This window comes from Pan paniscus, chromosome 3 (assembly GCF_029289425.2).
Source record: "Pan paniscus chromosome 3, NHGRI_mPanPan1-v2.0_pri, whole genome shotgun sequence".
In the NCBI taxonomy this organism is placed as follows: Eukaryota; Metazoa; Chordata; class Mammalia; order Primates; family Hominidae; genus Pan; species Pan paniscus.
In genome coordinates, this window is record NC_073252.2 from 188420276 (window position 1) to 188446440 (window position 26165).

At 58.0% G+C, this 26165-nt stretch overlaps 5 long non-coding RNA genes across 5 annotated transcripts; all 5 read left to right on the forward strand.

The window, feature by feature from the left end:
• The first annotated feature begins 502 nt into the window (after positions 1–502).
• LOC134730312 (uncharacterized) lies at positions 503–3688 on the forward strand. The gene is made up of 3 exons (XR_010112086.1): positions 503–1125; positions 2072–2295; positions 3297–3688. It is a non-coding gene; the product is annotated as an uncharacterized LOC134730312 (long non-coding RNA).
• A 918-nt stretch (positions 3689–4606) lies between these two features.
• Positions 4607–7793, forward strand: LOC134730309 (uncharacterized). Its single transcript, XR_010112083.1, has 3 exons — positions 4607–5229; positions 6176–6399; positions 7401–7793. It is a non-coding gene; the product is annotated as an uncharacterized LOC134730309 (long non-coding RNA).
• A 917-nt stretch (positions 7794–8710) lies between these two features.
• LOC134730314 (uncharacterized) lies at positions 8711–11899 on the forward strand. Its single transcript, XR_010112088.1, has 3 exons — positions 8711–9333; positions 10280–10503; positions 11505–11899. It is a non-coding gene; the product is annotated as an uncharacterized LOC134730314 (long non-coding RNA).
• A 916-nt stretch (positions 11900–12815) lies between these two features.
• LOC134730311 (uncharacterized) lies at positions 12816–16172 on the forward strand. The gene is made up of 3 exons (XR_010112085.1): positions 12816–13437; positions 14384–14607; positions 15609–16172. It is a non-coding gene; the product is annotated as an uncharacterized LOC134730311 (long non-coding RNA).
• A 124-nt stretch (positions 16173–16296) lies between these two features.
• On the forward strand, positions 16297–20195 carry LOC134730313 (uncharacterized). The gene is made up of 3 exons (XR_010112087.1): positions 16297–17460; positions 18407–18630; positions 19632–20195. It is a non-coding gene; the product is annotated as an uncharacterized LOC134730313 (long non-coding RNA).
• Positions 20196–26165: the final 5970 nt, after the last annotated feature.

Genomic DNA, 26165 nt, shown 5'->3' on the forward strand with positions numbered 1-26165 from the left:
CCCTGCGATGGGGGTCCTAAGGGCCAGTGGGGAAGAGGGGCTGGCTCTCTGTACCCGCCTCGCGGGGGGTGCCTCCCCCCCCTGTGATGGGGGTCCTTAGAGCCAGGAGCAGAAGAGGGCCTGGCTCTCTGTACCCGCCTCGCGGGGGGTGCCTCCCCCCCCGCGATGGGGGTCCGAAGAGCCAGAAGGCTTAGAGGGGCTGGCTCTGAGTCCCCGCCTCGTGGGGGGTGCCTCCTCTCCCTGCGACGGGGTTCCTAAAGGCCAGTGGGGGAAGAGGGTCTGGCTCTGAGACCACGCCTCGCTGGGGTGCCTCCCCCCACTGCGATGGGGGTCCTAAGGGCCAGTGGTTGAAGAGGGGCTGGCTCTGAGACCCCGCCTCGCTGGGGGTGCCTCCTCCCCCTGCGACGGGGGTCCTAAGAGCCAGGGGGGGAAGAGGGGCTGGCTCTCAGTCCCCGCCTCGCGGGGAGTGCCTCCCCTTCCTGCGATGGGGGTCCTAAGAGCCAGGAGGGGAAGAGGGGCTGGCTTTCAGTCACCACAGCTTGGGGGGCCTTTATGTTCTGGTTTTACCCAAGAGTCAGCTGATTTGCTTCTTGTAGTAGCAGGGCAGTTGCTGCCAAGGCCCTCAAACAGGGGGGCCATCCTTTAGAAACCCTGTCTAGCTGTTTAGAGAGGTAGGCCACCGGCCTCAGCCAGGGCCCCACAGTTTGGGTTTAAAGTCCAGCTGCCATCTTTTCTCTGACGCATACAGTGGAAAAGGCTTTGTGAGATCCGCTAGCCCCTGGGCTGGGGCTTTCAGAAGTTTTTCCTTTAAGTCATGAAAGACTTGCTGTTGTTGGAATCCCCATTCCAAAAGTTGCCGGTCCCCGCCCCCCTTTGTGACGTCCTACAAAGGCGTGGCTAAGACTGCAAAGTTGGGCTCCGCAGTCTACAAAACCCCACAGCTCCTAGGAATTCTCTCACCAGCCTTCTGCCCTTAGGCTCCGGAAGATTGCAAATGACCTGCTTTCTTTCGGATCCCGGGCTGCTTTCGGACACCTGTCGAATAGTAAATCCCAAGTAAGCTACCTGCGGTCGTCGGCAGATCTGAGTTTTCTTCTTGGACACCTAATACCCACAGCCCTCCAGGTCAGTCCTAAGGATCTTAGAATCCTCGATGGGGGTCATAAGCCGGGGGGGAAGAGGGACTGGCTCTCAGTCCCCGCCTCACGGGGTGTGCCTCCCCCGTGTGATGGGGATCCTGAGAGTTGGGCGAGGAAGAAGGGCTGGCTGTCAGTCACAGCCTCGCGGGGGGTGCCTCCCCTCCCTGCGATGGGGGTCCTAAGAGCCAGGGGGGAAAGAGCGGCTGGCTCTCAGTCCCCGCCTCGCGGGGGGTGCCGCCCCCCCTGCGATGGGGGTCCTAAGAGAAATGGAGGGAAGAGGGGCTGGCTCTCAGTCCCCGCCACGAGGGGGTGCCTCCCCCCCTGCGATGGGGGTCCCAAGAGCCAGGGGGGGCAGAGCGGCTGGCTCTAAGTCCGCGCCTCGCCAAGGGTGCATCCCCCCACTGCGATGGGGTTCCTAAGAGCCAGGGGGGGAAGAAGGGCTGACTCTCAGTCCCCGCCTCGCGGGGCGTGCCTTGCTACCCTGCGATGGGGGTCCTAAGAGCCAGGCAGGGAAGAGGGGTTGGCTCCCAGTCCCCGCCGCGCGGGGGGTGCCTCCCCCCCACAGCGATGGGGGTCCTAAGAGCCGTGGGGGGAAGAGGGGCTGGCTCTCAGTCCCCGCCGCGCGGGGGGTGCCTCCCCCCCTCGCGATACGGATCCTAAGGGCCAGGGGGGGAACAGGGGCTGGCTCAGTCCCCGCCTCGCGGGGGGTGGCTCGCTCCGCTGAGATGGGCATCCTAAGAGCCAGGGGAGGAAGAGGGGGAGAGGATGATAATAATTTCAGCATCGCAGGCTGTGTTCACCCAGCCTGTTAAACTGTTATTAGTATCCTGAAAGGGAGAGGATGATATTACTCCCCATAACAGACAGATATGACTCCCCATCGTAGAGCACGAGGTGTACACCCGCCCTGTGATTTTCTTCCTCATATTCAGAGACCGAGAGGTTGATGTCACTCCCAATATCGGAGGAAGTATACACCCCCGTGTGAGATGTTCCTTAATGATATTCCACGGCGGAGGGGGTGATATGACTACATACATGGCAGAAAGTGGAAACCCCCCAGGGATATTATTCCCACGATCCTGGAGGGAAGAAGATGATGTTACTTTCAATATGACAGAAGGTGGATGAAGTGGTGGACTGCCCCTCCACACCTGTGAGTATTTCTAGTTGGGTGGGACGAGAGACTGAGAAAAGAAATAAGACACAGAGACAAAGTGTAAAGATACAACAGTGGGTCCAGGGGACCGGCGCTCAGCACACCAAGGACCTGCACCGGCACCAGCCTCTGAGTTCCCTCAGTTGTTATTGATTATGATTTTCATGATTTTAGCAGAAAGGAATGTAGTAGGAGAGCAGGGTGATGATAAGGAGAGAGTCAGCAGAAGACATGTGAGCAAAAGAATCTATGTCATAATTAGGTTCAAGGGAAGGTACTATGACTGGACGTGCACGTAAGCCAGATTTGTTTCTCTGCACCCAAACATCTCAGTGGAGTAAAGAAGAACAAGGCAGTGTTACTGCAAACATGTCTCGCCTCCCGCCACAGGGCAGCTTTTCTCCTATCTCAGAGTTGAACGAATGTACAATCGGGTTGTACACCGAGACATTCAGTTCCCAGGGGCAAGCAGGAGACAGTGGCCTTCCTCCATCTCAGCTGCAAGAGGCTTTCCTCTTTTACTAATCCACCTCAGCACAGACCCATTACGGGTGTCGGGCTGGGGGACAGTCAGGTCTTTCTCATCCCATGAGGCTATATTTCAGACTATCAGATGGGGAGAGAGCTTGGACCATACCCTGCTTTCAAGGGCAGAGGTCCCTGCGGCTTTCCACAGTGCATTGTGTCCCCGGTTTATTGAGACTAGAGAATGGCGATGACTTTTACCAAGTATACTGCTGGTAAACATTTCGTTAACAAGGCACGTCCTGCACAGCCCTACATCCCTTGAACTTTGATTTTATACAACACATGTTTTTGTGAGCTCCAGGTTGGGTCAAAGTGGCTGGGGCCAAGCGGCTAGGGCAAAGCTACAAATTAACAACATCTCAGCAAAGCAATTGTTTAAAGGACAGGTCTTTTTCAAAATGGAGTCTCTTATGTCTTTCCTTTCTACATGGACACAGTGACAGTCTGATCTCTCTTTCTTTTCCCTACAGGTGGACACGCCCCCACTGATATTCCTTCTAATTGCAACGTGGGAGAGGAGGATATGACACGCGATATCGCAGGGAGTAGAAACACCCCTGTGATACTGTTCTTCATATTCAGGGAGGAAGAGGATGATATTACTCCCAATACAGAGGGGTGTACACCCTCTGTACACCGAGGGTGTACACCCGTCTGTGAAAGAGTTCTTAATCTCCAGAGGGGGAGATGATATTACTCACAATATGGTAAAGAGGCTGTGAGTCCACGGAGGATCCTCAGAGCCAGCGGGGGAAGAGGGGCTGGCTCTCAGTCCCCGCCTCGCGGGGGTGCCTCCCCCCACTGCGATGGGGGTCCTAAGAGCCAGTGGGGGAAGAGGGGCTGGCTCTGAGACCCCGCCTCGCGGGGGGTGCCTCCCCCCCCTGCGATGGGGGTCCTAAGGGCCAGTGGGGGAAGAGGGGCTGGCTCTGAGACCCCGCCTCGCGGGGGGTGCCTCCCCCCCCTGCGACGGGGGTCCTAAGAGCCAGCGGGGGAAGAGGGGCTGGCTCTGAGACCCCGCCTCGCGGGGGGTGCCTCCCCCCTCTGCGACGGGGGTCCTAAGGGCCAGCGGGGGAAGAGGGGCTGGCTCTGAGACCCCGCCTCACGGGGGGTGCCTCCCCCCCCTGCGACGGGGGTCCTAAGGGCCAGTGGGGGAAGAGGGGCTGGCTCTGAGACCCCGCCTCACGGGGGGTGCCTCCCCCCCTGCGATGGGGGTCCTAAGGGCCAGTGGGGGAAGAGGGGCTGGCTCTGAGACCCCGCCTCGTGGGGGTTGCCTCCCCCCCCTGCGATGGGGGTCCTAAGGGCCAGTGGGGAAGAGGGGCTGGCTCTCTGTACCCGCCTCGCGGGGGGTGCCTCCCCCCCCTGTGATGGGGGTCCTTAGAGCCAGGAGCAGAAGAGGGCCTGGCTCTCTGTACCCGCCTCGCGGGGGGTGCCTCCCCCCCCGCGATGGGGGTCCGAAGAGCCAGAAGGCTTAGAGGGGCTGGCTCTGAGTCCCCGCCTCGTGGGGGGTGCCTCCTCTCCCTGCGACGGGGTTCCTAAAGGCCAGTGGGGGAAGAGGGTCTGGCTCTGAGACCACGCCTCGCTGGGGTGCCTCCCCCCACTGCGATGGGGGTCCTAAGGGCCAGTGGTTGAAGAGGGGCTGGCTCTGAGACCCCGCCTCGCTGGGGGTGCCTCCTCCCCCTGCGACGGGGGTCCTAAGAGCCAGGGGGGGAAGAGGGGCTGGCTCTCAGTCCCCGCCTCGCGGGGAGTGCCTCCCCTTCCTGCGATGGGGGTCCTAAGAGCCAGGAGGGGAAGAGGGGCTGGCTTTCAGTCACCACAGCTTGGGGGGCCTTTATGTTCTGGTTTTACCCAAGAGTCAGCTGATTTGCTTCTTGTAGTAGCAGGGCAGTTGCTGCCAAGGCCCTCAAACAGGGGGGCCATCCTTTAGAAACCCTGTCTAGCTGTTTAGAGAGGTAGGCCACCGGCCTCAGCCAGGGCCCCACAGTTTGGGTTTAAAGTCCAGCTGCCATCTTTTCTCTGACGCATACAGTGGAAAAGGCTTTGTGAGATCCGCTAGCCCCTGGGCTGGGGCTTTCAGAAGTTTTTCCTTTAAGTCATGAAAGACTTGCTGTTGTTGGAATCCCCATTCCAAAAGTTGCCGGTCCCCGCCCCCCTTTGTGACGTCCTACAAAGGCGTGGCTAAGACTGCAAAGTTGGGCTCCGCAGTCTACAAAACCCCACAGCTCCTAGGAATTCTCTCACCAGCCTTCTGCCCTTAGGCTCCGGAAGATTGCAAATGACCTGCTTTCTTTCGGATCCCGGGCTGCTTTCGGACACCTGTCGAATAGTAAATCCCAAGTAAGCTACCTGCGGTCGTCGGCAGATCTGAGTTTTCTTCTTGGACACCTAATACCCACAGCCCTCCAGGTCAGTCCTAAGGATCTTAGAATCCTCGATGGGGGTCATAAGCCGGGGGGGAAGAGGGACTGGCTCTCAGTCCCCGCCTCACGGGGTGTGCCTCCCCCGTGTGATGGGGATCCTGAGAGTTGGGCGAGGAAGAAGGGCTGGCTGTCAGTCACAGCCTCGCGGGGGGTGCCTCCCCTCCCTGCGATGGGGGTCCTAAGAGCCAGGGGGGAAAGAGCGGCTGGCTCTCAGTCCCCGCCTCGCGGGGGGTGCCGCCCCCCCTGCGATGGGGGTCCTAAGAGAAATGGAGGGAAGAGGGTCTGGCTCTCAGTCCCCGCCACGAGGGGGTGCCTCCCCCCCTGCGATGGGGGTCCCAAGAGCCAGGGGGGGCAGAGCGGCTGGCTCTAAGTCCGCGCCTCGCCAAGGGTGCATCCCCCCACTGCGATGGGGTTCCTAAGAGCCAGGGGGGGAAGAAGGGCTGACTCTCAGTCCCCGCCTCGCGGGGCGTGCCTTGCTACCCTGCGATGGGGGTCCTAAGAGCCAGGCAGGGAAGAGGGGTTGGCTCCCAGTCCCCGCCGCGCGGGGGGTGCCTCCCCCCCACAGCGATGGGGGTCCTAAGAGCCGTGGGGGGAAGAGGGGCTGGCTCTCAGTCCCCGCCGCGCGGGGGGTGCCTCCCCCCCTCGCGATACGGATCCTAAGGGCCAGGGGGGGAACAGGGGCTGGCTCAGTCCCCGCCTCGCGGGGGGTGGCTCGCTCCGCTGAGATGGGCATCCTAAGAGCCAGGGGAGGAAGAGGGGGAGAGGATGATAATAATTTCAGCATCGCAGGCTGTGTTCACCCAGCCTGTTAAACTGTTATTAGTATCCTGAAAGGGAGAGGATGATATTACTCCCCATAACAGACAGATATGACTCCCCATCGTAGAGCACGAGGTGTACACCCGCCCTGTGATTTTCTTCCTCATATTCAGAGACCGAGAGGTTGATGTCACTCCCAATATCGGAGGAAGTATACACCCCCGTGTGAGATGTTCCTTAATGATATTCCACGGCGGAGGGGGTGATATGACTACATACATGGCAGAAAGTGGAAACCCCCCAGGGATATTATTCCCACGATCCTGGAGGGAAGAAGATGATGTTACTTTCAATATGACAGAAGGTGGATGAAGTGGTGGACTGCCCCTCCACACCTGTGAGTATTTCTAGTTGGGTGGGACGAGAGACTGAGAAAAGAAATAAGACACAGAGACAAAGTGTAAAGATACAACAGTGGGTCCAGGGGACCGGCGCTCAGCACACCAAGGACCTGCACCGGCACCAGCCTCTGAGTTCCCTCAGTTGTTATTGATTATGATTTTCATGATTTTAGCAGAAAGGAATGTAGTAGGAGAGCAGGGTGATGATAAGGAGAGAGTCAGCAGAAGACATGTGAGCAAAAGAATCTATGTCATAATTAGGTTCAAGGGAAGGTACTATGACTGGACGTGCACGTAAGCCAGATTTGTTTCTCTGCACCCAAACATCTCAGTGGAGTAAAGAAGAACAAGGCAGTGTTACTGCAAACATGTCTCGCCTCCCGCCACAGGGCAGCTTTTCTCCTATCTCAGAGTTGAACGAATGTACAATCGGGTTGTACACCGAGACATTCAGTTCCCAGGGGCAAGCAGGAGACAGTGGCCTTCCTCCATCTCAGCTGCAAGAGGCTTTCCTCTTTTACTAATCCACCTCAGCACAGACCCATTACGGGTGTCGGGCTGGGGGACAGTCAGGTCTTTCTCATCCCATGAGGCTATATTTCAGACTATCAGATGGGGAGAGAGCTTGGACCATACCCTGCTTTCAAGGGCAGAGGTCCCTGCGGCTTTCCACAGTGCATTGTGTCCCCGGTTTATTGAGACTAGAGAATGGCGATGACTTTTACCAAGTATACTGCTGGTAAACATTTCGTTAACAAGGCACGTCCTGCACAGCCCTACATCCCTTGAACTTTGATTTTATACAACACATGTTTTTGTGAGCTCCAGGTTGGGTCAAAGTGGCTGGGGCCAAGCGGCTAGGGCAAAGCTACAAATTAACAACATCTCAGCAAAGCAATTGTTTAAAGGACAGGTCTTTTTCAAAATGGAGTCTCTTATGTCTTTCCTTTCTACATGGACACAGTGACAGTCTGATCTCTCTTTCTTTTCCCTACAGGTGGACACGCCCCCACTGATATTCCTTCTAATTGCAACGTGGGAGAGGAGGATATGACACGCGATATCGCAGGGAGTAGAAACACCCCTGTGATACTGTTCTTCATATTCAGGGAGGAAGAGGATGATATTACTCCCAATACAGAGGGGTGTACACCCTCTGTACACCGAGGGTGTACACCCGTCTGTGAAAGAGTTCTTAATCTCCAGAGGGGGAGATGATATTACTCACAATATGGTAAAGAGGCTGTGAGTCCACGGAGGATCCTCAGAGCCAGCGGGGGAAGAGGGGCTGGCTCTCAGTCCCCGCCTCGCGGGGGTGCCTCCCCCCACTGCGATGGGGGTCCTAAGAGCCAGTGGGGGAAGAGGGGCTGGCTCTGAGACCCCGCCTCGCGGGGGGTGCCTCCCCCCCCTGCGATGGGGGTCCTAAGGGCCAGTGGGGGAAGAGGGGCTGGCTCTGAGACCCCGCCTCGCGGGGGGTGCCTCCCCCCCCTGCGACGGGGGTCCTAAGAGCCAGCGGGGGAAGAGGGGCTGGCTCTGAGACCCCGCCTCGCGGGGGGTGCCTCCCCCCTCTGCGACGGGGGTCCTAAGGGCCAGCGGGGGAAGAGGGGCTGGCTCTGAGACCCCGCCTCACGGGGGGTGCCTCCCCCCCCTGCGACGGGGGTCCTAAGGGCCAGTGGGGGAAGAGGGGCTGGCTCTGAGACCCCGCCTCACGGGGGGTGCCTCCCCCCCTGCGATGGGGGTCCTAAGGGCCAGTGGGGGAAGAGGGGCTGGCTCTGAGACCCCGCCTCGTGGGGGTTGCCTCCCCCCCCTGCGATGGGGGTCCTAAGGGCCAGTGGGGAAGAGGGGCTGGCTCTCTGTACCCGCCTCGCGGGGGGTGCCTCCCCCCCCTGTGATGGGGGTCCTTAGAGCCAGGAGCAGAAGAGGGCCTGGCTCTCTGTACCCGCCTCGCGGGGGGTGCCTCCCCCCCCGCGATGGGGGTCCGAAGAGCCAGAAGGCTTAGAGGGGCTGGCTCTGAGTCCCCGCCTCGTGGGGGGTGCCTCCTCTCCCTGCGACGGGGTTCCTAAAGGCCAGTGGGGGAAGAGGGTCTGGCTCTGAGACCACGCCTCGCTGGGGTGCCTCCCCCCACTGCGATGGGGGTCCTAAGGGCCAGTGGTTGAAGAGGGGCTGGCTCTGAGACCCCGCCTCGCTGGGGGTGCCTCCTCCCCCTGCGACGGGGGTCCTAAGAGCCAGGGGGGGAAGAGGGGCTGGCTCTCAGTCCCCGCCTCGCGGGGAGTGCCTCCCCTTCCTGCGATGGGGGTCCTAAGAGCCAGGAGGGGAAGAGGGGCTGGCTTTCAGTCACCACAGCTTGGGGGGCCTTTATGTTCTGGTTTTACCCAAGAGTCAGCTGATTTGCTTCTTGTAGTAGCAGGGCAGTTGCTGCCAAGGCCCTCAAACAGGGGGGCCATCCTTTAGAAACCCTGTCTAGCTGTTTAGAGAGGTAGGCCACCGGCCTCAGCCAGGGCCCCACAGTTTGGGTTTAAAGTCCAGCTGCCATCTTTTCTCTGACGCATACAGTGGAAAAGGCTTTGTGAGATCCGCTAGCCCCTGGGCTGGGGCTTTCAGAAGTTTTTCCTTTAAGTCATGAAAGACTTGCTGTTGTTGGAATCCCCATTCCAAAAGTTGCCGGTCCCCGCCCCCCTTTGTGACGTCCTACAAAGGCGTGGCTAAGACTGCAAAGTTGGGCTCCGCAGTCTACAAAACCCCACAGCTCCTAGGAATTCTCTCACCAGCCTTCTGCCCTTAGGCTCCGGAAGATTGCAAATGACCTGCTTTCTTTCGGATCCCGGGCTGCTTTCGGACACCTGTCGAATAGTAAATCCCAAGTAAGCTACCTGCGGTCGTCGGCAGATCTGAGTTTTCTTCTTGGACACCTAATACCCACAGCCCTCCAGGTCAGTCCTAAGGATCTTAGAATCCTCGATGGGGGTCATAAGCCGGGGGGGAAGAGGGACTGGCTCTCAGTCCCCGCCTCACGGGGTGTGCCTCCCCCGTGTGATGGGGATCCTGAGAGTTGGGCGAGGAAGAAGGGCTGGCTGTCAGTCACAGCCTCGCGGGGGGTGCCTCCCCTCCCTGCGATGGGGGTCCTAAGAGCCAGGGGGGAAAGAGCGGCTGGCTCTCAGTCCCCGCCTCGCGGGGGGTGCCGCCCCCCCTGCGATGGGGGTCCTAAGAGAAATGGAGGGAAGAGGGTCTGGCTCTCAGTCCCCGCCACGAGGGGGTGCCTCCCCCCCTGCGATGGGGGTCCCAAGAGCCAGGGGGGGCAGAGCGGCTGGCTCTAAGTCCGCGCCTCGCCAAGGGTGCATCCCCCCACTGCGATGGGGTTCCTAAGAGCCAGGGGGGGAAGAAGGGCTGACTCTCAGTCCCCGCCTCGCGGGGCGTGCCTTGCTACCCTGCGATGGGGGTCCTAAGAGCCAGGCAGGGAAGAGGGGTTGGCTCCCAGTCCCCGCCGCGCGGGGGGTGCCTCCCCCCCACAGCGATGGGGGTCCTAAGAGCCGTGGGGGGAAGAGGGGCTGGCTCTCAGTCCCCGCCGCGCGGGGGGTGCCTCCCCCCCTCGCGATACGGATCCTAAGGGCCAGGGGGGGAACAGGGGCTGGCTCAGTCCCCGCCTCGCGGGGGGTGGCTCGCTCCGCTGAGATGGGCATCCTAAGAGCCAGGGGAGGAAGAGGGGGAGAGGATGATAATAATTTCAGCATCGCAGGCTGTGTTCACCCAGCCTGTTAAACTGTTATTAGTATCCTGAAAGGGAGAGGATGATATTACTCCCCATAACAGACAGATATGACTCCCCATCGTAGAGCACGAGGTGTACACCCGCCCTGTGATTTTCTTCCTCATATTCAGAGACCGAGAGGTTGATGTCACTCCCAATATCGGAGGAAGTATACACCCCCGTGTGAGATGTTCCTTAATGATATTCCACGGCGGAGGGGGTGATATGACTACATACATGGCAGAAAGTGGAAACCCCCTAGGGATATTATTCCCACGATCCTGGAGGGAAGAAGATGATGTTACTTTCAATATGACAGAAGGTGGATGAAGTGGTGGACTGCCCCTCCACACCTGTGAGTATTTCTAGTTGGGTGGGACGAGAGACTGAGAAAAGAAATAAGACACAGAGACAAAGTGTAAAGATACAACAGTGGGTCCAGGGGACCGGCGCTCAGCACACCAAGGACCTGCACCGGCACCAGCCTCTGAGTTCCCTCAGTTGTTATTGATTATGATTTTCATGATTTTAGCAGAAAGGAATGTAGTAGGAGAGCAGGGTGATGATAAGGAGAGAGTCAGCAGAAGACATGTGAGCAAAAGAATCTATGTCATAATTAGGTTCAAGGGAAGGTACTATGACTGGACGTGCACGTAAGCCAGATTTGTTTCTCTGCACCCAAACATCTCAGTGGAGTAAAGAAGAACAAGGCAGTGTTACTGCAAACATGTCTCGCCTCCCGCCACAGGGCAGCTTTTCTCCTATCTCAGAGTTGAACGAATGTACAATCGGGTTGTACACCGAGACATTCAGTTCCCAGGGGCAAGCAGGAGACAGTGGCCTTCCTCCATCTCAGCTGCAAGAGGCTTTCCTCTTTTACTAATCCACCTCAGCACAGACCCATTACGGGTGTCGGGCTGGGGGACAGTCAGGTCTTTCTCATCCCATGAGGCTATATTTCAGACTATCAGATGGGGAGAGAGCTTGGACCATACCCTGCTTTCAAGGGCAGAGGTCCCTGCGGCTTTCCACAGTGCATTGTGTCCCCGGTTTATTGAGACTAGAGAATGGCGATGACTTTTACCAAGTATACTGCTGGTAAACATTTCGTTAACAAGGCACGTCCTGCACAGCCCTACATCCCTTGAACTTTGATTTTATACAACACATGTTTTTGTGAGCTCCAGGTTGGGTCAAAGTGGCTGGGGCCAAGCGGCTAGGGCAAAGCTACAAATTAACAACATCTCAGCAAAGCAATTGTTTAAAGGACAGGTCTTTTTCAAAATGGAGTCTCTTATGTCTTTCCTTTCTACATGGACACAGTGACAGTCTGATCTCTCTTTCTTTTCCCTACAGGTGGACACGCCCCCACTGATATTCCTTCTAATTGCAACGTGGGAGAGGAGGATATGACACGCGATATCGCAGGGAGTAGAAACACCCCTGTGATACTGTTCTTCATATTCAGGGAGGAAGAGGATGATATTACTCCCAATACAGAGGGGTGTACACCCTCTGTACACCGAGGGTGTACACCCGTCTGTGAAAGAGTTCTTAATCTCCAGAGGGGGAGATGATATTACTCACAATATGGTAAAGAGGCTGTGAGTCCACGGAGGATCCTCAGAGCCAGCGGGGGAAGAGGGGCTGGCTCTCAGTCCCCGCCTCGCGGGGGTGCCTCCCCCCACTGCGATGGGGGTCCTAAGAGCCAGTGGGGGAAGAGGGGCTGGCTCTGAGACCCCGCCTCGCGGGGGGTGCCTCCCCCCCCTGCGATGGGGGTCCTAAGGGCCAGTGGGGGAAGAGGGGCTGGCTCTGAGACCCCGCCTCGCGGGGGGTGCCTCCCCCCCCTGCGACGGGGGTCCTAAGAGCCAGCGGGGGAAGAGGGGCTGGCTCTGAGACCCCGCCTCGCGGGGGGTGCCTCCCCCCTCTGCGACGGGGGTCCTAAGGGCCAGCGGGGGAAGAGGGGCTGGCTCTGAGACCCCGCCTCACGGGGGGTGCCTCCCCCCCCTGCGACGGGGGTCCTAAGGGCCAGTGGGGGAAGAGGGGCTGGCTCTGAGACCCCGCCTCACGGGGGGTGCCTCCCCCCCTGCGATGGGGGTCCTAAGGGCCAGTGGGGGAAGAGGGGCTGGCTCTGAGACCCCGCCTCGTGGGGGTTGCCTCCCCCCCCTGCGATGGGGGTCCTAAGGGCCAGTGGGGAAGAGGGGCTGGCTCTCTGTACCCGCCTCGCGGGGGGTGCCTCCCCCCCCTGTGATGGGGGTCCTTAGAGCCAGGAGCAGAAGAGGGCCTGGCTCTCTGTACCCGCCTCGCGGGGGGTGCCTCCCCCCCCGCGATGGGGGTCCGAAGAGCCAGAAGGCTTAGAGGGGCTGGCTCTGAGTCCCCGCCTCGTGGGGGGTGCCTCCTCTCCCTGCGACGGGGTTCCTAAAGGCCAGTGGGGGAAGAGGGTCTGGCTCTGAGACCACGCCTCGCTGGGGTGCCTCCCCCCACTGCGATGGGGGTCCTAAGGGCCAGTGGTTGAAGAGGGGCTGGCTCTGAGACCCCGCCTCGCTGGGGGTGCCTCCTCCCCCTGCGACGGGGGTCCTAAGAGCCAGGGGGGGAAGAGGGGCTGGCTCTCAGTCCCCGCCTCGCGGGGAGTGCCTCCCCTTCCTGCGATGGGGGTCCTAAGAGCCAGGAGGGGAAGAGGGGCTGGCTTTCAGTCACCACAGCTTGGGGGGCCTTTATGTTCTGGTTTTACCCAAGAGTCAGCTGATTTGCTTCTTGTAGTAGCAGGGCAGTTGCTGCCAAGGCCCTCAAACAGGGGGGCCATCCTTTAGAAACCCTGTCTAGCTGTTTAGAGAGGTAGGCCACCGGCCTCAGCCAGGGCCCCACAGTTTGGGTTTAAAGTCCAGCTGCCATCTTTTCTCTGACGCATACAGTGGAAAAGGCTTTGTGAGATCCGCTAGCCCCTGGGCTGGGGCTTTCAGAAGTTTTTCCTTTAAGTCATGAAAGACTTGCTGTTGTTGGAATCCCCATTCCAAAAGTTGCCGGTCCCCGCCCCCCTTTGTGACGTCCTACAAAGGCGTGGCTAAGACTGCAAAGTTGGGCTCCGCAGTCTACAAAACCCCACAGCTCCTAGGAATTCTCTCACCAGCCTTCTGCCCTTAGGCTCCGGAAGATTGCAAATGACCTGCTTTCTTTCGGATCCCGGGCTGCTTTCGGACACCTGTCGAATAGTAAATCCCAAGTAAGCTACCTGCGGTCGTCGGCAGATCTGAGTTTTCTTCTTGGACACCTAATACCCACAGCCCTCCAGGTCAGTCCTAAGGATCTTAGAATCCTCGATGGGGGTCATAAGCCGGGGGGGAAGAGGGACTGGCTCTCAGTCCCCGCCTCACGGGGTGTGCCTCCCCCGTGTGATGGGGATCCTGAGAGTTGGGCGAGGAAGAAGGGCTGGCTGTCAGTCACAGCCTCGCGGGGGGTGCCTCCCCTCCCTGCGATGGGGGTCCTAAGAGCCAGGGGGGAAAGAGCGGCTGGCTCTCAGTCCCCGCCTCGCGGGGGGTGCCTCCCCCCCTGCGATGGGGGTCCTAAGAGAAATGGAGGGAAGAGGGGCTGGCTCTCAGTCCCCGCCACGAGGGGCTGCCTCCCCCCCTGCGATGGGGGTCCCAAGAGCCAGGGGGGGCAGAGCGGCTGGCTCTAAGTCCGCGCCTCGCCAAGGGTGCATCCCCCCACTGCGATGGGGTTCCTAAGAGCCAGGGGGGGAAGAAGGGCTGACTCTCAGTCCCCGCCTCGCGGGGCGTGCCTTGCTACCCTGCGATGGGGGTCCTAAGAGCCAGGCAGGGAAGAGGGGTTGGCTCCCAGTCCCCGCCGCGCGGGGGGTGCCTCCCCCCCACAGCGATGGGGGTCCTAAGAGCCGTGGGGGGAAGAGGGGCTGGCTCTCAGTCCCCGCCGCGCGGGGGGTGCCTCCCCCCCTCGCGATACGGATCCTAAGGGCCAGGGGGGGAACAGGGGCTGGCTCAGTCCCCGCCTCGCGGGGGGTGGCTCGCTCCGCTGAGATGGGCATCCTAAGAGCCAGGGGAGGAAGAGGGGGAGAGGATGATAATAATTTCAGCATCGCAGGCTGTGTTCACCCAGCCTGTTAAACTGTTATTAGTATCCTGAAAGGGAGAGGATGATATTACTCCCCATAACAGACAGATATGACTCCCCATCGTAGAGCACGAGGTGTACACCCGCCCTGTGATTTTCTTCCTCATATTCAGAGACCGAGAGGTTGATGTCACTCCCAATATCGGAGGAAGTATACACCCCCGTGTGAGATGTTCCTTAATGATATTCCACGGCGGAGGGGGTGATATGACTACATACATGGCAGAAAGTGGAAACCCCCCAGGGATATTATTCCCACGATCCTGGAGGGAAGAAGATGATGTTACTTTCAATATGACAGAAGGTGGATGAAGTGGTGGACTGCCCCTCCACACCTGTGAGTATTTCTAGTTGGGTGGGACGAGAGACTGAGAAAAGAAATAAGACACAGAGACAAAGTGTAAAGATACAACAGTGGGTCCAGGGGACCGGCGCTCAGCACACCAAGGACCTGCACCGGCACCAGCCTCTGAGTTCCCTCAGTTGTTATTGATTATGATTTTCATGATTTTAGCAGAAAGGAATGTAGTAGGAGAGCAGGGTGATGATAAGGAGAGAGTCAGCAGAAGACATGTGAGCAAAAGAATCCATGTCATAATTAGGTTCAAGGGAAGGTACTATGACTGGACGTGCACGTAAGCCAGATTTGTTTCTCTGCACCCAAACATCTCAGTGGAGTAAAGAAGAACAAGGCAGTGTTACTGCAAACATGTCTCGCCTCCCGCCACAGGGCAGCTTTTCTCCTATCTCAGAGTTGAACGAATGTACAATCGGGTTGTACACCGAGACATTCAGTTCCCAGGGGCAAGCAGGAGACAGTGGCCTTCCTCCATCTCAGCTGCAAGAGGCTTTCCTCTTTTACTAATCCACCTCAGCACAGACCCATTACGGGTGTCGGGCTGGGGGACAGTCAGGTCTTTCTCATCCCATGAGGCTATATTTCAGACTATCAGATGGGGAGAGAGCTTGGACCATACCCTGCTTTCAAGGGCAGAGGTCCCTGCGGCTTTCCACAGTGCATTGTGTCCCCGGTTTATTGAGACTAGAGAATGGCGATGACTTTTACCAAGTATACTGCTGGTAAACATTTCGTTAACAAGGCACGTCCTGCACAGCCCTACATCCCTTGAACTTTGATTTTATACAACACATGTTTTTGTGAGCTCCAGGTTGGGTCAAAGTGGCTGGGGCCAAGCGGCTAGGGCAAAGCTACAAATTAACAACATCTCAGCAAAGCAATTGTTTAAAGGACAGGTCTTTTTCAAAATGGAGTCTCTTATGTCTTTCCTTTCTACATGGACACAGTGACAGTCTGATCTCTCTTTCTTTTCCCTACAGGTGGACACGCCCCCACTGATATTCCTTCTAATTGCAACGTGGGAGAGGAGGATATGACACGCGATATCGCAGGGAGTAGAAACACCCCTGTGATACTGTTCTTCATATTCAGGGAGGAAGAGGATGATATTACTCCCAATACAGACGGGTGTACACCCTCTGTACACCGAGGGTGTACACCCGTCTGTGAAAGAGTTCTTAATCTCCAGAGGGGGAGATGATATTACTCACAATATGGTAAAGAGGCTGTGAGTCCACGGAGGATCCTCAGAGCCAGCGGGGGAAGAGGGGCTGGCTCTCAGTCCCCGCCTCGCGGGGGTGCCTCCCCCCACTGCGATGGGGGTCCTAAGAGCCAGTGGGGGAAGAGGGGCTGGCTCTGAGACCCCGCCTCACGGGGGATGCCTCCCACCCTGCGATGGGGGTCCTAAGGGCCAGTGGGGGAAGAGGGGCTGGCCCTGAGACCCCACCTCGCGGGGGGTGCCTCCCCCCCCTGCGACGGGGGTCCTAAGAGCCAGCGGGGGAAGAGGGGCTGGCTCTGAGACCCAGCCTCGCGGGGGGTGCCTTCCCCCCCTGCGACGGGGGTCCTAAGGGCCAGTGGGGGAAGAGGGGCTGGCTCTGAGACCCCGCCTCACGGGGGGTGCCTCCCCCCCTGCGATGGGGGTCCTAAGGGCCAGTGGGGGAAGAGGGGCTGGCTCTGAGACCCCGCCTCGTGGGGGTTGCCTCCCCCCCCTGCGATGGGGGTCCTAAGGGCCAGTGGGGAAGAGGGGCTGGCTCCCTGTACCCGCCTCGCGGGGGGTGCCTCCCCCCCCTGTGATGGGGGTCCTTAGAGCCAGGAGCAGAAGAGGGCCTGGCTCTCTGTACCCGCCTTGCGGGGGGTGCCTCCCCCCCCGCGATGGGGGTCCGAAGAGCCAGAAGGCTTAGAGGGGCTGGCTCTGAGTCCCCGCCTCGTGGGGGGTGCCTCCTCTCCCTGCGACGGGGTTCCTAAAGGCCAGTGGGGGAAGAGGGTCTGGCTCTGAGACCACGCCTCGCTGGGGTGCCTCCCCCCACTGCGATGGGGGTCCTAAGGGCCAGTGGTTGAAGAGGGGCTGGCTCTGAGACCCCGCCTCGCTGGGGGTGCCTCCTCCCCCTGCGACGGGGGTCCTAAGAGCCAGGGGGGGAAGAGGGGCTGGCTCTCAGTCCCCGCCTCGCGGGGAGTGCCTCCCCTTCCTGCGATGGGGGTCCTAAGAGCCAGGTGGGGAAGAGGGGCTGGCTTTCAGTCACCACAGCTTGGGGGGCCTTTATGTTCTGGTTTTACCCAAGAGTCAGCTGATTTGCTTCTTGTACTAGCAGGGCAGTTGCTGCCAAGGCCCTCAAACAGGGGGGCCATCCTTTAGAAACCCTGTCTAGCTGTTTAGAGAGGTAGGCCACCGGCCTCAGCCAGGGCCCCACAGTTTGGGTTTAAAGTCCAGCTGCCATCTTTTCTCTGACGCATACAGTGGAAAAGGCTTTGTGAGATCCGCTAGCCCCTGGGCTGGGGCTTTCAGAAGTTTTTCCTTTAAGTCATGAAAGACTTGCTGTTGTTGGAATCCCCATTCCAAAAGTTGCCGGTCCCCGCCCCCCTTTGTGACGTCCTACAAAGGCGTGGCTAAGACTGCAAAGTTGGGCTCCGCAGTCTACAAAACCCCACAGCTCCTAGGAATTCTCTCACCAGCCTTCTGCCCTTAGGCTCCGGAAGATTGCAAATGACCTGCTTTCTTTCGGATCCCGGGCTGCTTTCGGACACCTGTCGAATAGTAAATCCCAAGTAAGCTACCTGCGGTCGTCGGCAGATCTGAGTTTTCTTCTTGGACACCTAATACCCACAGCCCTCCAGGTCAGTCCTAAGGATCTTAGAATCCTCGATGGGGGTCATAAGCCGGGGGGGAAGAGGGACTGGCTCTCAGTCCCCGCCTCACGGGGTGTGCCTCCCCCGTGTGATGGGGATCCTGAGAGTTGGGCGAGGAAGAAGGGCTGGCTGTCAGTCACAGCCTCGCGGGGGGTGCCTCCCCTCCCTGCGATGGGGGTCCTAAGAGCCAGGGGGGAAAGAGCGGCTGGCTCTCAGTCCCCGCCTCGCGGGGGGTGCCTCCCCCCCTGCGATGGGGGTCCTAAGAGAAATGGAGGGAAGAGGGGCTGGCTCTCAGTCCCCGCCACGAGGGGCTGCCTCCCCCCCTGCGATGGGGGTCCCAAGAGCCAGGGGGGGCAGAGCGGCTGGCTCTAAGTCCGCGCCTCGCCAAGGGTGCATCCCCCCACTGCGATGGGGTTCCTAAGAGCCAGGGGGGGAAGAAGGGCTGACTCTCAGTCCCCGCCTCGCGGGGCGTGCCTTGCTACCCTGCGATGGGGGTCCTAAGAGCCAGGCAGGGAAGAGGGGTTGGCTCCCAGTCCCCGCCGCGCGGGGGGTGCCTCCCCCCCACAGCGATGGGGGTCCTAAGAGCCGTGGGGGGAAGAGGGGCTGGCTCTCAGTCCCCGCCGCGCGGGGGGTGCCTCCCCCCCTCGCGATACGGATCCTAAGGGCCAGGGGGGGAACAGGGGCTGGCTCAGTCCCCGCCTCGCGGGGGGTGGCTCGCTCCGCTGAGATGGGCATCCTAAGAGCCAGGGGAGGAAGAGGGGGAGAGGATGATAATAATTTCAGCATCGCAGGCTGTGTTCACCCAGCCTGTTAAACTGTTATTAGTATCCTGAAAGGGAGAGGATGATATTACTCCCCATAACAGACAGATATGACTCCCCATCGTAGAGCACGAGGTGTACACCCGCCCTGTGATTTTCTTCCTCATATTCAGAGACCGAGAGGTTGATGTCACTCCCAATATCGGAGGAAGTATACACCCCCGTGTGAGATGTTCCTTAATGATATTCCACGGCGGAGGGGGTGATATGACTACATACATGGCAGAAAGTGGAAACCCCCCAGGGATATTATTCCCACGATCCTGGAGGGAAGAAGATGATGTTACTTTCAATATGACAGAAGGTGGATGAAGTGGTGGACTGCCCCTCCACACCTGTGAGTATTTCTAGTTGGGTGGGACGAGAGACTGAGAAAAGAAATAAGACACAGAGACAAAGTGTAAAGATACAACAGTGGGTCCAGGGGACCGGCGCTCAGCACACCAAGGACCTGCACCGGCACCAGCCTCTGAGTTCCCTCAGTTGTTATTGATTATGATTTTCATGATTTTAGCAGAAAGGAATGTAGTAGGAGAGCAGGGTGATGATAAGGAGAGAGTCAGCAGAAGACATGTGAGCAAAAGAATCCATGTCATAATTAGGTTCAAGGGAAGGTACTATGACTGGACGTGCACGTAAGCCAGATTTGTTTCTCTGCACCCAAACATCTCAGTGGAGTAAAGAAGAACAAGGCAGTGTTACTGCAAACATGTCTCGCCTCCCGCCACAGGGCAGCTTTTCTCCTATCTCAGAGTTGAACGAATGTACAATCGGGTTGTACACCGAGACATTCAGTTCCCAGGGGCAAGCAGGAGACAGTGGCCTTCCTCCATCTCAGCTGCAAGAGGCTTTCCTCTTTTACTAATCCACCTCAGCACAGACCCATTACGGGTGTCGGGCTGGGGGACAGTCAGGTCTTTCTCATCCCATGAGGCTATATTTCAGACTATCAGATGGGGAGAGAGCTTGGACCATACCCTGCTTTCAAGGGCAGAGGTCCCTGCGGCTTTCCACAGTGCATTGTGTCCCCGGTTTATTGAGACTAGAGAATGGCGATGACTTTTACCAAGTATACTGCTGGTAAACATTTCGTTAACAAGGCACGTCCTGCACAGCCCTACATCCCTTGAACTTTGATTTTATACAACACATGTTTTTGTGAGCTCCAGGTTGGGTCAAAGTGGCTGGGGCCAAGCGGCTAGGGCAAAGCTACAAATTAACAACATCTCAGCAAAGCAATTGTTTAAAGGACAGGTCTTTTTCAAAATGGAGTCTCTTATGTCTTTCCTTTCTACATGGACACAGTGACAGTCTGATCTCTCTTTCTTTTCCCTACAGGTGGACACGCCCCCACTGATATTCCTTCTAATTGCAACGTGGGAGAGGAGGATATGACACGCGATATCGCAGGGAGTAGAAACACCCCTGTGATACTGTTCTTCATATTCAGGGAGGAAGAGGATGATATTACTCCCAATACAGACGGGTGTACACCCTCTGTACACCGAGGGTGTACACCCGTCTGTGAAAGAGTTCTTAATCTCCAGAGGGGGAGATGATATTACTCACAATATGGTAAAGAGGCTGTGAGTCCACGGAGGATCCTCAGAGCCAGCGGGGGAAGAGGGGCTGGCTCTCAGTCCCCGCCTCGCGGGGGTGCCTCCCCCCACTGCGATGGGGGTCCTAAGAGCCAGTGGGGGAAGAGGGGCTGGCTCTGAGACCCCGCCTCACGGGGGATGCCTCCCACCCTGCGATGGGGGTCCTAAGGGCCAGTGGGGGAAGAGGGGCTGGCCCTGAGACCCCACCTCGCGGGGGGTGCCTCCCCCCCCTGCGACGGGGGTCCTAAGAGCCAGCGGGGGAAGAGGGGCTGGCTCTGAGACCCAGCCTCGCGGGGGGTGCCTTCCCCCCCTGCGACGGGGGTCCTAAGGGCCAGTGGGGGAAGAGGGGCTGGCTCTGAGACCCCGCCTCACGGGGGGTGCCTCCCCCCCTGCGATGGGGGTCCTAAGGGCCAGTGGGGGAAGAGGGGCTGGCTCTGAGACCCCGCCTCGTGGGGGTTGCCTCCCCCCCCTGCGATGGGGGTCCTAAGGGCCAGTGGGGAAGAGGGGCTGGCTCCCTGTACCCGCCTCGCGGGGGGTGCCTCCCCCCCCTGTGATGGGGGTCCTTAGAGCCAGGAGCAGAAGAGGGCCTGGCTCTCTGTACCCGCCTTGCGGGGGGTGCCTCCCCCCCCGCGATGGGGGTCCGAAGAGCCAGAAGGCTTAGAGGGGCTGGCTCTGAGTCCCCGCCTCGTGGGGGGTGCCTCCTCTCCCTGCGACGGGGTTCCTAAAGGCCAGTGGGGGAAGAGGGTCTGGCTCTGAGACCACGCCTCGCTGGGGTGCCTCCCCCCACTGCGATGGGGGTCCTAAGGGCCAGTGGTTGAAGAGGGGCTGGCTCTGAGACCCCGCCTCGCTGGGGGTGCCTCCTCCCCCTGCGACGGGGGTCCTAAGAGCCAGGGGGGGAAGAGGGGCTGGCTCTCAGTCCCCGCCTCGCGGGGAGTGCCTCCCCTTCCTGCGATGGGGGTCCTAAGAGCCAGGTGGGGAAGAGGGGCTGGCTTTCAGTCACCACAGCTTGGGGGGCCTTTATGTTCTGGTTTTACCCAAGAGTCAGCTGATTTGCTTCTTGTACTAGCAGGGCAGTTGCTGCCAAGGCCCTCAAACAGGGGGGCCATCCTTTAGAAACCCTGTCTAGCTGTTTAGAGAGGTAGGCCACCGGCCTCAGCCAGGGCCCCACAGTTTGGGTTTAAAGTCCAGCTGCCATCTTTTCTCTGACGCATACAGTGGAAAAGGCTTTGTGAGATCCGCTAGCCCCTGGGCTGGGGCTTTCAGAAGTTTTTCCTTTAAGTCATGAAAGACTTGCTGTTGTTGGAATCCCCATTCCAAAAGTTGCCGGTCCCCGCCCCCCTTTGTGACGTCCTACAAAGGCGTGGCTAAGACTGCAAAGTTGGGCTCCGCAGTCTACAAAACCCCACAGCTCCTAGGAATTCTCTCACCAGCCTTCTGCCCTTAGGCTCCGGAAGATTGCAAATGACCTGCTTTCTTTCGGATCCCGGGCTGCTTTCGGACACCTGTCGAATAGTAAATCCCAAGTAAGCTACCTGCGGTCGTCGGCAGATCTGAGTTTTCTTCTTGGACACCTAATACCCACAGCCCTCCAGGTCAGTCCTAAGGATCTTAGAATCCTCGATGGGGGTCATAAGCCGGGGGGGAAGAGGGACTGGCTCTCAGTCCCCGCCTCACGGGGTGTGCCTCCCCCGTGTGATGGGGATCCTGAGAGTTGGGCGAGGAAGAAGGGCTGGCTGTCAGTCACAGCCTCGCGGGGGGTGCCTCCCCTCCCTGCGATGGGGGTCCTAAGAGCCAGGGGGGAAAGAGCGGCTGGCTCTCAGTCCCCGCCTCGCGGGGGGTGCCTCCCCCCCTGCGATGGGGGTCCTAAGAGAAATGGAGGGAAGAGGGGCTGGCTCTCAGTCCCCGCCACGAGGGGCTGCCTCCCCCCCTGCGATGGGGGTCCCAAGAGCCAGGGGGGGCAGAGCGGCTGGCTCTAAGTCCGCGCCTCGCCAAGGGTGCATCCCCCCACTGCGATGGGGTTCCTAAGAGCCAGGGGGGGAAGAAGGGCTGACTCTCAGTCCCCGCCTCGCGGGGCGTGCCTTGCTACCCTGCGATGGGGGTCCTAAGAGCCAGGCAGGGAAGAGGGGTTGGCTCCCAGTCCCCGCCGCGCGGGGGGTGCCTCCCCCCCACAGCGATGGGGGTCCTAAGAGCCGTGGGGGGAAGAGGGGCTGGCTCTCAGTCCCCGCCGCGCGGGGGGTGCCTCCCCCCCTCGCGATACGGATCCTAAGGGCCAGGGGGGGAACAGGGGCTGGCTCAGTCCCCGCCTCGCGGGGGGTGGCTCGCTCCGCTGAGATGGGCATCCTAAGAGCCAGGGGAGGAAGAGGGGGAGAGGATGATAATAATTTCAGCATCGCAGGCTGTGTTCACCCAGCCTGTTAAACTGTTATTAGTATCCTGAAAGGGAGAGGATGATATTACTCCCCATAACAGACAGATATGACTCCCCATCGTAGAGCACGAGGTGTACACCCGCCCTGTGATTTTCTTCCTCATATTCAGAGACCGAGAGGTTGATGTCACTCCCAATATCGGAGGAAGTATACACCCCCGTGTGAGATGTTCCTTAATGATATTCCACGGCGGAGGGGGTGATATGACTACATACATGGCAGAAAGTGGAAACCCCCCAGGGATATTATTCCCACGATCCTGGAGGGAAGAAGATGATGTTACTTTCAATATGACAGAAGGTGGATGAAGTGGTGGACTGCCCCTCCACACCTGTGAGTATTTCTAGTTGGGTGGGACGAGAGACTGAGAAAAGAAATAAGACACAGAGACAAAGTGTAAAGATACAACAGTGGGTCCAGGGGACCGGCGCTCAGCACACCAAGGACCTGCACCGGCACCAGCCTCTGAGTTCCCTCAGTTGTTATTGATTATGATTTTCATGATTTTAGCAGAAAGGAATGTAGTAGGAGAGCAGGGTGATGATAAGGAGAGAGTCAGCAGAAGACATGTGAGCAAAAGAATCTATGTCATAATTAGGTTCAAGGGAAGGTACTATGACTGGACGTGCACGTAAGCCAGATTTGTTTCTCTGCACCCAAACATCTCAGTGGAGTAAAGAAGAACAAGGCAGTGTTACTGCAAACATGTCTCGCCTCCCGCCACAGGGCAGCTTTTCTCCTATCTCAGAGTTGAACGAATGTACAATCGGGTTGTACACCGAGACATTCAGTTCCCAGGGGCAAGCAGGAGACAGTGGCCTTCCTCCATCTCAGCTGCAAGAGGCTTTCCTCTTTTACTAATCCACCTCAGCACAGACCCATTACGGGTGTCGGGCTGGGGGACAGTCAGGTCTTTCTCATCCCATGAGGCTATATTTCAGACTATCAGATGGGGAGAGAGCTTGGACCATACCCTGCTTTCAAGGGCAGAGGTCCCTGCGGCTTTCCACAGTGCATTGTGTCCCCGGTTTATTGAGACTAGAGAATGGCGATGACTTTTACCAAGTATACTGCTGGTAAACATTTCGTTAACAAGGCACGTCCTGCACAGCCCTACATCCCTTGAACTTTGATTTTATACAACACATGTTTTTGTGAGCTCCAGGTTGGGTCAAAGTGGCTGGGGCCAAGCGGCTAGGGCAAAGCTACAAATTAACAACATCTCAGCAAAGCAATTGTTTAAAGGACAGGTCTTTTTCAAAATGGAGTCTCTTATGTCTTTCCTTTCTACATGGACACAGTGACAGTCTGATCTCTCTTTCTTTTCCCTACAGGTGGACACGCCCCCACTGATATTCCTTCTAATTGCAACGTGGGAGAGGAGGATATGACACGCGATATCGCAGGGAGTAGAAACACCCCTGTGATACTGTTCTTCATATTCAGGGAGGAAGAGGATGATATTACTCCCAATACAGACGGGTGTACACCCTCTGTACACCGAGGGTGTACACCCGTCTGTGAAAGAGTTCTTAATCTCCAGAGGGGGAGATGATATTACTCACAATATGGTAAAGAGGCTGTGAGTCCACGGAGGATCCTCAGAGCCAGCGGGGGAAGAGGGGCTGGCTCTCAGTCCCCGCCTCGCGGGGGTGCCTCCCCCCACTGCGATGGGGGTCCTAAGAGCCAGTGGGGGAAGAGGGGCTGGCTCTGAGACCCCGCCTCGCGGGGGGTGCCTCCCCCCCCTGCGATGGGGGTCCTAAGGGCCAGTGGGGGAAGAGGGGCTGGCTCTGAGACCCCGCCTCGCGGGGGGTTCCTCCCCCCCTGCGATGGGGGTCCTAAGAGCCAGCGGGGGAAGAGGGGCTGGCTCTGAGACCCCGCCTCGCGGGGGGTGCCTCCCCCCCCTGCGACGGGGGTCCTAAGGGCCAGTGGGGGAAGAGGGGCTGGCTCTGAGACCCCGCCTCACGGGGGATGCCTCCCCCCCCTGCGATGGGGGTCCTAAGGGCCAGTGGGGGAAGAGGGGCTGGCTCTGAGACCCCGCCTCGCGGGGGTTGCCTCCCCCCCCTGCGATGGGGGTCCTAAGGGCCAGTGGGGAAGAGGGGCTGGCTCTCTGTACCCGCCTCGCGGGGGGTGCCTCCCCCCCCGCGATGGGGGTCCGAAGAGCCAGAAGGCTTAGAGGGGCTGGCTCTGAGTCCCCGCCTCGTGGTGGGTGCCTCCTCTCCCTGCGACGGGGGTCCTAAAGGCCAGTGGGGGAAGAGGGTCTGGCTCTGAGACCACGCCTCGCTGGGGTGCCTCCCCCCACTGCGATGGGGGTCCTAAGGGCCAGTGGTTGAAGAGGGGCTGGCTCTGAGACCCCGCCTCTCTGGGGGTGCCTCCTCCCCCTGCGACGGGGGTCCTAAGGGCCAGTGGGGGAAGAGGGGCTGGCTCTGAGACCACGCCTCGCGAGGTGCCTCCCCACCTTGCGATCGGGGTCCCAAGAGCCAGGGGGGAAGAGGGGCTTACTCTCTTTGTGGATGATTCTTTTTCCATTCTCAGGCAGTTTTCTTTTCTCTTTCTTTTTTTTTTGAGACTGAATCTTGCTCTGTTGCCCATGCTTTGCTGGATCTCGGGTGACTGCAACCACTGCCTCCGAGGTTCAAGAGATCCTCCTGCCTCAGCCTCCTGAGTAGCTGGGACTAGAGGTGTGTGTCACCACACCCAGCTAATTTTTGTATTTTTATTAGAGATGGGGTTTCACCATGTTTGCCAGGATGGTCTCTATCTCCTGACCTCGTTATCCACCCACCTCACCCTCCCAAAGTGCTGGGATTGCAGGTACTAGCCACTGGGTCCACCCTCTCAGGTGATTTTCATACCTGCATACTCTGATCACTACTCTGTTAAACAGTCAAGGAGGGTAAGTATTATCTGCAGATTTTCAGAGCTCTGTCTCTGTACAGCCCTCTCCTCCTCAATATTCTGCCCTATGAATTCTAGCCACATTGGCCTTCCCAGACTCATAGTTCTGTCCTCTCAACTCAGGAAGATCTCTGAGCTCCATCTGCATTCTTTCTTCCTGTGCTGTGGCGTGGAAAGTTTTCTAAGGTGTTTGGGAAGTCAATTGTGGGGCTAGCCTCATACGTTTCTCATTTCTTGAGGATCACTGCCTTTTGATGCTTGATTCCAGTGATTGATTCCCTTTGTTGCTTGAGGGCCATAGTTTCATATATTTTGTCCAGTATTTTTGTTGTTTTAGGTCAGAAAGTAATTTTGGTCTCTGTTACTCCATCTTGGCCAGAAGTGTAAGACCTAAGCATTTACACATCCAAATACTGCACACATAATTTTAGTTTAAGCTACTTTTTAAAAAATCTCCTTCATTTTCCATTTAGCATTGTATTTAGGGTATTACATTGGTTTTTTTGAAATTCTGTTATTGGCAGTTTCTATTGCCTATCAATCCCATTTAAAGATAGTGCATAGGGTATTCTAAAATAGCTGTTAAGCAAAGAGAAAATTGGGCCTGATAGGGTGAGAATCACAGCTCTAATACCTAGAGTGACCTTATAATGTGTTGTCCAAAGGAGTTATTTTTGACAGTGAAAGAAGGTGTTGTTAGTAGTTATATCAGGACTATGGCCTAAACCAGGACTATCCCAGGCAGCCTGGGACATATTTGTACCCCATCTCTATTTAATGCCTTTATACAATTCTTTACTTAATTCTACCAGCCTTTATTGAGCCTGCTTTCTTTGTCTAGCTGAGTGCCACGTGCTGACATCACTAAGATCAATACAGCAAACTCTGAAAGATGGACAGAGAGACAGGAGATGGTCCTTTATAATGCAGTATGATCTGTGCTGCAA